Here is a 12,614-nt window from a genome sequence, read left to right on the forward strand (position 1 = left end):
ATAGACATCCACAGCATAGTAAATTTTAAATTGTCCCATTCAGGCTGAAAGATTTAATCACCGTGGAGCATTTCTTACCCTTGTGGGATAACGTCTTTCCTGTGAAACAATCTCAGGTTCTGAGGCATCTTTTGTGGTGGCTGTAGGAGTTGACTCTGGGACTGCAGGAAGTGATTCTGACAGCTCTGGGCACCTTTCTTCTGGATGCGTTGGCATGCTGAACAGCGCATGGCAAGCTTCACTGGATGATATGGATCATAATCTGTGAGCACAGTGTTTGACATCACCATCTCCTTTTTCTTTTGGCAAGCCACCTCATACTGTTAGTCCTTTGCCATTTCTCCCCAAGCTGTAGTAATGAGTTTAAGGGGTGGCATACAGTAGCCAGGTTTGGCAGCAACTGACAAATCCTGAAAAGGATCACAACTGTGAAATATCCTTTGGCCTTGGGGCATTCAACCCTCCCTGAATTTTCTCAGCACACTTGTGTAATCTTTGTGTGTTATGGTGTGAGCACAGTAAGTGATGATTGGTTTATAGAATTTACAACATGCTCTGACCAATAATCTCCTCATCCTTTTAAAACAGTCTTGAGATTCTGGAGACGTTCATGGTTACTGGTAACAATGATGTCATCCAGATAACACATAGCAGCACCTAGCCAATAGCTCTCTGTCAGAGTGCATGATGTTATTCCAAAAATAAACCCTTTGTGAGTGTTTGTGGTGAGAAACGCTTTGGTCTTTTCTTCTATTTCCATCTGTAAGTAGGCCTCAGCTAAGTACACTTTGTTGACGTGTTTTCCTCCAAAGAGATTTACGAAGATATCCTCTATCCTGGGCAGAGGGTATTGGCCTGGGTTGATGGTTACCTTAAGATCATCACAGATCCTGACAGACCCATTTTCCTTGGCTACTGGGATCACTGGTGTTGCCCATGGGCTCCACTCAACTTTGGAAAGAATTACTTCAGCCTCTATGCAATCTAGCTCACTGGCTATTTTATCTTGGGTGGTGTAAGGAACTGGACGCGCTTTGCTAAACTTGGGCATGGCACTTTCATTTAACACTATTTTACCCTTGTTATGTTTGAGTTTTCCAATGCCATCCTTGAACACCACTGTGACATCATTCAGTATCTTTCTTATTTCAGTTGTCTCTGTTGTAGAGGATGTGGCATGTAAAGAGTGGATGGATCCCCAAGTTGTAGTTGGCTCAGCCAGTCATGTCACCACGATGCTGGTCTGTCTATTTTTACCACATACAATCCCAATGTGTTTTGTTCGTTGTTGTATTTTGCTGTTACGAATGTCATTCCCACAAGAGTTATCTTTTCTCCAGTGTAAGTGTTTAGTTGGATAACTGCAGGCTTCATTTCAGTATCTTTAAAATGCCGTTCAAGCTCATTGGTGAATTGACTAAAACAGCCGAGCCAGTGTCCAATTGTATTTAAATGAATTTGCTGTTCGCTTCTCGTGGAAACCATATTGCTTGTCTCATGCTAGTTTTCACACTGTAAATCTCAAGGCTACTCAGTCCTGTGTCACTCTCTTCATTATCAGATTTTTCATCAACACCATGCAAATTAGTGCTCTATTTGAAACCACAACTTGAGTTTTTAGCATTTCCTCTTCCCTGTGCAATTCATTTATTTTTCTTCTGCCTGACATGCCAGTGCATTATTAAGCCCATTACCAACTGACAATCTCTTCAATTCAGCCACATAGGCTGAAGTAGATTCCCCTTCCTTTTGATTTCACTTATGAAACCTAAAGCATTCTGTAATCAATAATGGTTTCAGTTCTAAAAGTTCCTGCATTATTTTCATGATATCAGCAAAGCTCATTTTGGTTCGTCTGGATGGAGCAATTAGACTTCTAAGCAAATTGTATGCCTTTAAATCCAATGCACTCAGCAAAATTGGCACCTGCTTTTCATTGACTATTTCATTTGTTTCAAAATACTGTTCAATTTGTTCAGTATACTATAACCAGTTATCTCTTGTGTAACCTAATGCATAAATCTTTGCGATGTGGTCAGCCATTTCTGCGTTTTTAATTTATGATCATTTTTACTCGGTACTCACTGTTTATAATCTTGCAAATTTATCCATTTCTCTGCCTTTTTTTAAACTAGTCTTCCCGTTGTGCTTTTTTTTAAAACACAAACATCTTGCTGCACTTCAGCAGGTGAGTAGTCCTCTAGGGTTCATTTAAAATTTCCTCATCATCACTGTTATACTTTATAATTCCAAAACACAAAACCAATTGAAAGAAATACAGGACTCCAGAATGCAAGTATGTTAGTTTCATTTTTACTTTAAGCAAGGCACCTCGTCACAACTGTTATATTTTGTAACTCCAAAAACTAATTAAAAGAGAAACACAGGAGAGATGAAGATACTTTGTGTATGTTTAGGCTTTACTTTAATCAGGCGTGCACACGTATGATGTGGTGGTAAATGACGTATGCCATTTACGTACTTTTACATATAGCCTGCAATGAATTATGGAAACTATAAAAGAACACTTAATCAAACAATATATTTACAATATTACTCAAATATAACTGAAATATTAAATGCACAACACCACTCTCTCTATCCCTTTGGAAACATCTAAATTCCAGACACTCAAGCAGGGAATCCTGCCCTTCTAACAGCCAAGTGTCTGTAATGGCTACAACATTGTAATTCCATGTACTGATCTAAGCTCTAAGTTCGCCTTTATTCCTGATTCTTCTTGCATTAAAGTGAACACATTTCAACCCCCTCTCTACTGCCTCTCCTTTCTTGTAGTGTCTCTGCATTTTGCATTTAACTTTACACTCACTGCTCCATCACCTGACCTAACACTTTGGTTCGCAGCCCCCATCCAACCTCATTAAAACTTGCTTCAACAGCAAACCTGCCCACAAGGACACTGACCCCTCTTGAGTTCACGTGTAACCTGTTCTTTTGACCAGGTTATATCATCCCCAGAAGAGATCCCAATGATTTATAAACTGAAGACCAGGAGAGAGAGAGTAAAAAAGGAGCAGCTTCTGGTAAGGCCGGTCGTTTTCAGCTGCACAGGCATGGTAATTGTCAGCGTCAAAGGCCTGAACTTAGCCTCAAATAAAAGAAATGTAGGGTCAAACAGAGCAGCCATTGTCAGAGTGTGCCAGTGTTAGAGTGGAAAGGCTTTGGCTTTACAGGCTTCAGTGAGAGCAGGCAGAGGCACAAATAAGAAGAGGTTAGCCTTTTTTTCCTGTTCACTGTAAAATTTTGTTTTTTTAAGTACAGAGCAGTCAGGATAAAATGCCTCTCTGTCAGATGTGGGAATTCAGCACACCCAACAGTTTCCCTGATGACTACATCTGCAGAAATGCACCCAACTTCAGCTCCTGGCTGACCGGGTCGAGGATTTGGAGCTGGAGCTGGAGGTACTCAGGATCATCTGGGAGGCTGAAGACGTTTTAGATGAGACTTCTGCTGAGGTGGTCACATCCACAGCACAGGATTCAGACAGTAGATGTGTGACCACCAGGAGAGGTAAGGAGACTACACAGCCAGTGCAGGGTTCTCCTGTGGCATTCCCCTCAGCAACAAGTATACCTCTTTGGATACTGCTGGGGAGATGGGGAATGACCCATCAGGGCACCTCCACTGTGGCCGGCTCTGAGTCTCAGCAGGAAAAGGTAAAGTCAGGCAGTGCGGTAGTGATAGGGGACTCGATAGGTGGATATTCAGGAGATTCTGTGGCTGCAAAAGAGACAGCAGGGTGGTGTGTTGCCTCCCGGGTGCTAGCGACCAGGATGTCTCAGAGCAGCTGCAGAAGATTCTCGAGGGGGAGGGTGAACAGCCAGAGGCTATGGTGCACATTGGCACCAATGACGTTAGACAGAAAAGGGGAGGAGGTCCTATGCTGTGAGTATAGGGAGTAAGGAAAGAGGCTGAAGGGAAGGAACCCCAAGGTAGTAATCTCCGGATTACTCCCAGTGCCACAGGTTAGTGCAGGCAGGAATGAGCTGATAGCACAGATGAATGAGTGGCTGAGGAAATGGTGCAAGTTCTTGGATCATTGGAAGCTTTGCTGGGGGATGGATGACCTGTACAAGAGTGACTGCGCCTGAACTGGGAAACCAATATATGGCCAGGAAGTTTAGTAATGCTACTCGGGAGGGCTTAAACTAGTTTTTCAGGGAGCTGGGAACCAGAGCACTATGTCAGTAAGTGAAGGATCAGACAGGAAGGTAGATGTCAGGGGAAGTATTGATAGGTAAGATGGAAATAACAGGTACGATGGGATGAATAGTTTGAAGTGTGTGTGTGTTTTAATACTTGGAATATTATGCGTAAAGGTGATGAACTTAGAGCATAGATCAGTGCATGGAACTACGGTGTTGTAGCCCTTACAGAGACTTGGTTGAGAGAGGGGCAGGAACAGGTACCAGGATTTTGAAGTTATAGAAAAGATAGAGAAGGAAGTAAAAGAGCGATGGGAGAATTGGGGTGTGGTGAAGTTGCACTGCTAATTAGGGACAATATCACAGCCGCACTCAGTTGAGACATACTGGTGAGTTTAGCCACTGAGACCATTTGCGTAGTAATCAAGAACAGAAGGGATCCAATCACACTGATGAAATTCTACCACAGAATCCACCCCTCCCCAACTGGCACCGGGATATTGAGGAACAGAAATGTCAACAGATTAAGGAAATGTGTAAAAATAATAGGGTTGTTATCATGAGGGATTTCAACGTTCCTAATATAAACTGGGATCTTCATAGTGCAAGGGGATTAGATGGGGCAGAATTTGTTAAATGTAACCAGGAGGGTTTATTAAATCAATATGTAGATTGCTCAAAGAGAGGAAGGGGTGTACTGACCTGGTGTCGGGTGATGAGCCTGGCCAAGTGACTGGTCTATCAGTGGGTGAGTAGTTGGGGAACAGTGACCACAACTCCTTAACGTTCAGGATAGTTATAGATAAAGATAGGTGTGGTCCTTGCAGGAGAGTTTTAATTTGGAGTAGTAGGGAAAATTATGATGACATTAGGCAGGAGCTAAGAAGAGTTAATTGGGAACATCTTTTTTTTTCTGGCAAGTCCACATCAGACTTGTGGAGGGTGCTTAAAGATCAATTGCACAGAGTACAGGAAAGGTAAGTTCCTGTTGGAAGGAAGAATGGGGATGCAAAGATAAGAGAACCTTGGATGTCCAAAAGATGAGGAACTTAGTGAAGAAGAAAAAGGAATGGTATGTCAAGCCTCAGAAGGCATGGTCAGATGGAGCACATGAGGATTATAAAGAAGCTGGAAAAGAACTAAAGAAGGGAATCAAAGAGGAACCATGAAGATTAAAGAGGGGAATATTTACTTGGACGCAGAGCACATGAGTGACGTCCTTAATGAGTATTTTACTTCAGTATTTACCAAGAAGAATCAGAATCAGGTTTATTATCACCAGCATGTGACGTGAAATTTGTTAGCTCAGCAGCAACAGTTCAATGCAATACATAATCTAGCAGAGAGAAAAAATAATAACAATAAATAAAATAAAACATAATAAATAAACAAGTAAATCAATTATGTATATTGAATAGATTATTAAAAACTGTGCTAAAACAGAAATATATATTAAAAAAGTGAGGTAGTGTCCAATGCTTCAAAGTCCATTTAGGGATCAGATGGCAGAGGGGAAGAAGCTGTTCCTGAATCGCTAAGTGTGTGCCTTCAGGCTTCTGTACCTCCTATCTGATGGTAACAGTGAGAAAAGGGCATGCCCTGGGTGCCGGAGGTCTTTAATAATGGAAGCTGCCTTTCTGAGACATCACTTTCCAAAGGTGTCCTGGGTACTTCGTAGGCTCATGCCCAAGATGGAGCGGACTAGTGCCCAAGAAGGATGTGGAGGACATGGAAACCAGCACTGAGTGTATAAATACATTAGGACATTTAGAGGTCAAGGAGGAGGAAGTGTTGGGCCTCCTAAGTAGTATGATGGCGGGTAAGTTTCCTGGGCCTGATGGGATTTACCCCAGGTTATTGAGGGAGGCAATAACTAAGATCGCTGGGGCCTTAACAAGTATCTTCACGTCCTCTTTAGGCACAGGTGAGTTCCTGGAGGACTGGTGAGCGGCTAATTTTGTACCTCTATTTAAGAAGGAACAAGAGAAAATGCTAGAAACTATAGAGCAGTGAGTCTCACGTCAGTTGTAGGGAAATTGTTGGAAAAAAATCCTAGAGATAGAATATATGAACGTTTCGAAACCCATGGCTAAGTAGGGAGAGCCAGCCTGGCTTTTTGCAGGGCTGTTGTGTCTTACCAACTTGACTGAGTTTTTTGACAAGGTGATGACAGAGATAGATGAAGGTAGAACAGTGGATGTTGTCTACATAGATTTTAGTAAAGTAGTAAAGTCCCTCATGGGAGGCTAATGCAGAACATTAGGATGCATGGGGTCCGTGGTGGATTTGATGTTTGCATCCAGAACTGGATTGTGCATAGAAGATAGAGGGTAATGTTTGAAAAGGCTTATTCAAGTTGGAGATTTATAACTAGTGGGGTTCTGCAGGGATCTGTGCTGGGACCTCTGCTGTTTGTGATGTATATAAATGACCTGGATGTAAATGTAGATGAGTGGATTAATAAGTTTGCAGATGATACCAAGACTGGTGGAGTTGTTGATAGTATAGAAGACTTGCAAGGAATACAATGCGATATAGATCAGTTGCAGACATGGACAGAGAAATAGCAGTGTTTAACCCAGGTGAGTGTGAGATGTTGCACCTTGGTAGGGCAAGTACAGGGAGACAGTACACTGTTAAGAGCAAGATCTTGTACAGTGTTGCTCAGCAGAGATCTTGGGGTCCATGGCTGTTGCTCCATGAAAATGGCTACACAGGTTGATCGGGTGGTTAAGAAGGCTTATGGAATGCTTGCTTTTATTCGTGGAGGCACTGAATTCAAAAGCCAAGAGGTTATGTTGCAAATGTATTGAACTCTGATTAGGCCACATCTGGAATACAGCATCTGTTCTGATTTCCCCATTATAGGAGGGATGCGGAGGCTTTGGAGAGGGTGTAGCTCACTAGATGCTGCCTGGTTTAGAGGGCATGTTTTATCATGAGAGGCTGGACAAACTTGGGTTGTTTTCTTTGAAGAAGCAGAGGCTGCAGGGAGATCTGATAGAAGTTTATAAGATTATGAGAGGCATAGATAGAGTAGATAGGGAGTATCTTTTCCCCAGGGTTGAAACGTCTAATACCAGAGGGCATGCATTGAAGGTGAGAAGGGGTAGGTTCAAAGGGGATGTGAGGGGTAAGTTTTTTACTCAGAGAGTGGTGGATGTCTGGAATGGTTTGGTGGTCGAGTCAAATACATTAGGAACTTTTAAGAGATGTTTAGATAGGTGCATGAATATGAGAAAAATGGAGGGATATGGATATTATGTAGGTAGGAGGGATTAGTTTTGGGTTTTTTTGGAAATGGGAGGGGATTCTGGTATCATTGCCCATGTAGAAATGAATGACATTGACAAGACAGAGTTGAGGGATTTGATGAAGGAATATTAATATCAATAGTCCAAATTAAAATCAGAACCACAGAAGTGATAATTTCGGCACTACCATCTGAGCAACATATTGGTGTAGAAATAAGATCAGAGATTTGAATGTGTGATGCAAAGTCTGGCATGAAAGAAATGGGTTTGAATTCAAGGAACGATTGGCATCGACGGTGGGAACAGAGGGAGCTGTTTAGTTGGGACAGATTTCACTGGGCTGGGGCCAGTTTCCAACTGAATTGGATACATTTGGCTGCAGATAATGCTACAAGCTGAATAGCTGTCAAGTATGAGAGAAATTGGGAGGTGGGAGGGCCTGGTAGGGGATATTACAAAATTTAAATATAAGGAATAGGTAGCAAAATAGTAATGGAGACAAGAAGTTGCCAAGGAAGGAACAGAACACACTGTCAGATGAACAAGATGTCAGCTGGATTCAGAGCAAGGCAAAATGATACATAGACAGAAATAAAGGCTCTTCATCTGGCTACATTTAACAAAGTAGTTAAATTAATGTCACAAAGCTAAGGACAGGGATATAATTTAATAACCGTTACAGAAATAAGGTTGCAAAAAGACCAAAGTTGGGTAATAAATAATCTGAGATACTTGATTTTTAGAAGAAATAGACAGAAGGGAAGAGGTGAGGTATACACGATAAATAAAAATAAAGACAGTCATGAGATTTTATTTATTTATTATTTATTTAGAGATAGAGTATGGTAACAGGCTCTTCCAGCCCAATGAGCCCATGCCACCCAATTACACCCATGTGACCAATTAACTAACTAACCTGCATGTCTTTGGAATGTGGGAGAAACCGAAGTACCTGCAGGAACCCCACGCGGTCCCATGGAGAATTTACAATCTCCTTACAGACATTGGCAGCAATGGAACCCGGGTTGCTGGCATTGTAAAGTGTTGCATTAATTGCTATGCCACCATGCTGCCCCTTAAGACAGAAAACTGAGAACTAGAATCAACTTAGTAGAGCTAAGAACTAAAGATGGACAGAAAACATAATGGGAATTGTGATAATCTACAAAGTTCTGATTAAGCCTGTTGAGGATAAGTTTACAGATTGTACAGATGATCTTCTGGTTCAGTTTGTTGTGGTTCTAAGAATGAACCTGGCTAAACTTTTAGATCTGGTGCTGTGTAAAGAGGAAGGGTTAACTGATCTGGTGTTTGAGGATCTTAGTGATTGAATATTACAGAGTTTCGTATAACAAATTAAGGAATTTAGTTCAGCCTGATAGCAGAGTCGTAAATCTGAATAGTGCAAACTACAAAGGCATGAGGCATTGCTGTTGTAGATCTGGATGTTAAAATGAAGTTATTGGAGTAAACCAGTGGCTAACTTTAAAAGCATTAAAACATAGATCATAACAGGTAGTTGTTTATGATTAAAACAATCCAACTGAAAAAGTAGTCAAGCTGTGGCTATCATGAAAAGATCAAAGACAATTGTTTCTAATGCAGCCACAAATGGAGGAAGTAATTCACAGGAAAGGGAGAGTTGCTTAAGGAGCAGATCTGTGAGAGCCATAACACATAATTGTAAGAGCTCTGAGAAAAAGAAAATGAAAAGGAAAAGATTAGGTAAAGTTTGTGTGTATCCTTTACAGACAGAGGAGGAATTATATTGTAGAATGGACGTACGTGGCAAAAAAATGTCTGTCTGTCTTCATGGTAAAAGGCATAGAAAATATTCCAGAGAAAGGGGAGATCTGTCCATCTATAGTGAGGAACTTGAAGAAAACAGCATAGATGTGACAGAAAGTTAATGAATCCCCTGGATCTAATATCCTCTATCTTATAAAATCCTTGGATATAGGATGCTCTGGCAACGCCATTCAAAATTCTGGACATTCTAGGATGATTCCCAGATTGCAAAGTAACAAATGTAATCCCACTGACTAAGAAAGGAGAGAAAGAGAACATGCAGATCACCTGGACTTACATCAACAGGAGGGGGATTTTGGAGTCCATTATCAAAGAAATGGTAGCAGGAATTTTGAAAATTAGGATTGGGCAGAGTTAACGTTGATTAATAAAAGGGAAATCAGATATGTTGGAATTATTTGCAGTTGTATTTAGCAGGATAAAGTACACCAGCAGATGTGGTGTGTTCCGTTTTCAGAAGGCCTTTGATAAAGTGATATGGAAGAAATTATTAAACTACATATAAAATTATAAATTATTTAGGTATAAATTATGAACTTAAATTCTAAATATAAATTGAAAACAAATAACTATTGAACAAAACGAGAGTATCTGCTATTGAGTAAGATACTGCCATAGATTGAATGGTTACAACAATGAGTACAAATAATGATGTTATTTTGAAATTGAATTGCTATGACGTTTGTCGTGCTGTAGAGATCGGTTCTGTGCTTCCAGCTGTTCCCAATTTATATCGATGATTTGGACGAGGGATTGAAGTGAAATATACCCTAGTCTGTAGCTGATACAAAGAATGGACATTGAAAGGAGGCAGGGAAGCTTCCGAGAGATATAGATAGAACAAGTGAATAAACAAGTTAATAGCATCAAAATAAAACTTGGAAAATGTGAGACCAAAGCTTACGCAGACTGCTGACTTGAAAAGTTGGTCGTCCTTTTGCCTCCATTGATGACGTCTGATCCACCTAGTCCAACCGCCTGTATGATTTTTGCTAATAGTAACTAGTCTCGTCCTAATTAAAGGTATTACTTCAAGTATTTCTCAATCCTCTGATACCAAATCTTTCTTAAAAGCATGAGTAAGCAGTTATAATTGTGCCTCCGCTATTTTTTTCTCTTTTGTTTGCAGGGATGTAATCTGTTCAGAGCATATTTTCTTTTTACCTGCTTTGAATTTCATTAGTTAATTTAAAACCTCTCCTTGTTTTCATTTTAAACGTCATTTCTAAGCTCATCTTCTGTTATCACAATCACCTGATCTGTCGTCAGGTTAACTGATGAAACAAAATAATAGTTCTGCTATTTGACTAACACCGAGTGTAATTTTACCTGCCCGTTACTTATGCTTCCTATTCCCTATTCAGCTTTTGATTCATTTTATTCATATGCTTTTATATTTTATCTCTTTTATTGTCCATGGACTCTCATTGTCCAGCTTTTTAATGCTATTTATAAACTTAAGACCATTTACACCTACAGCATGGGAAAATTTGGAAGGAGCTGTTACGTTGCATTACTGTATATGTCTGACTCATACAAAGACATTAATATTAAAATTCTGAGAACATTTTTCTCTAACTTTAGATTTTATGTTTTCTGCATAGTTAGATCCAGTAAGACAAACTAAAAAAAAATATGAACTGATAAATGTATACCCTTTTCCAGTGTCAAAAATCAGCAACTTTTAAGAATGGTCATTCGTATAAAATGCCTATAAATGCACAGAAATAAGAGTAGGAGGCCAGGAAGTATGTCAACACCATGTAACCTCAAGCAGTCCAGGTGTTTTACTTTGCAAACACGAGGAGTTCTGCAGATGCTGGAAATTCAAGCAACACACATCAAAGTTGCTGGTGAACGCAGCAGGCCAGGCAGCATCTCTAGGAAGAGGTACAGTCGACGTTTCGGGCCATCCTGACGAAGGGTCTCGGCCCGAAACATCGACTGTACCTCTTCCTAGAGATGCTGCTTGGCCTGCTGCGTTCACCGACAATTTTGATGTGTGTTGCAGGTGTTTTACTTTTTAACCCATTTGTCAGCAATTTGGGATGAAATGTAAAGCTTCAGACAATGATTTTAAGGTTGTGGTTACAAGGTAGTTATAGTATAGAGTGGTTGGGGAATCTGAAAGACACTTTAGTTAGACCATCCTTAGATCTTCTCCTTTGGTAGTTTACCAGCAAAGAAATTGGGCGGTGTTGCAACTTGTTAAGGGCTGGCGGCAACATATTGAATGCGAGGTGAACCTTTTCATTGGGAGCAGTGAAGAACAGTTCTGTAGATTTACAGTCACCATGGCTTTCAGTTTTTTCTCTTGTGCTTGGTGGAGGCATAGTTGGAGCTCAGGAAGGATGTCATTGCTCAAGCAACAAAAGGATATACAGCAAATCAGTGAAAAGGCACTGAGGATGAGGTCATAACATCTTTGGAATCAGAGATATAATGTTCTCACCAGCAGTCCAAAGATAGTTGCTCCCTTTCTGATCCGTATATCAATTATTCTACTATTGCCTCATAACTTTCAATCTTCCATTTTCTGCTGCTCCAGATACTTCTTACCTGAGAATTCCATGTAGAAGATTATGACTATGTTTGAATCAATCGGAGTATTTATTTCTATCACATGCTCTGCTTCCGGTGCAGGTCGATGGGAGTAGACAGTTTAAATGGTTTGGTATGGACTAGATGGGCTGAAGGGCCTGTTTCGGTGCTGTACTTTTCTATGAGTCTATGACACATTCATTCATAGAAAATGAATGAAATGTCCTACTATTGTTAAATATTTGTCACATTGTTGACCTCTGTGCTGCTAGAGTGAGAAACAAGAGTTAACATTTCATGTTAGTGACCTTCCATTGGAACTGAAATGTCAGCTGTGTTTCTCTCTCCATGGATGCTGCCTGGCCTGCTGAGTACTTTTGGCAGTTTCTGTTTTTAGATCTGATTCTACTGAATGGGTGGATGAACTCAAACTTCAGTTTATTTGACTGTTTTGCTTTTCAAATGCAATGTGAAAACAATTTATAATTAAACAGGCTTCCACAGTCCAGTGAGGAAAATCTTGCATTAACTTTCGTTATAAAACTACTTTTTATTAGGTTGAAAATTATGATTCACATCAGTAAAATGCTGAAAAAAAATACAGAAGTAATTGAGTTACATAACCTTGATACAGGTACAAATTAGGAAGTTTCAAACCTCAAGTGAGACTTGAAGGCAATTTTTGATTTCATGGTCTGTGTGGTAACCTGATGAAGCAGATTGTCTGCCTTTTCTACTGTCTACCCAGATTACATTCCATTGGTTACCATGCAGACAGAGCAATTGAGAATTGGTCCCTAGGTACTGTATAAAGATTTAGTTCTATTACAATTATACACTCCAG

The sequence above is a fragment of the Mobula hypostoma genome, chromosome 7 (genome assembly GCF_963921235.1).
Source record: "Mobula hypostoma chromosome 7, sMobHyp1.1, whole genome shotgun sequence".
Taxonomy (NCBI): domain Eukaryota; kingdom Metazoa; phylum Chordata; class Chondrichthyes; order Myliobatiformes; family Myliobatidae; genus Mobula; species Mobula hypostoma.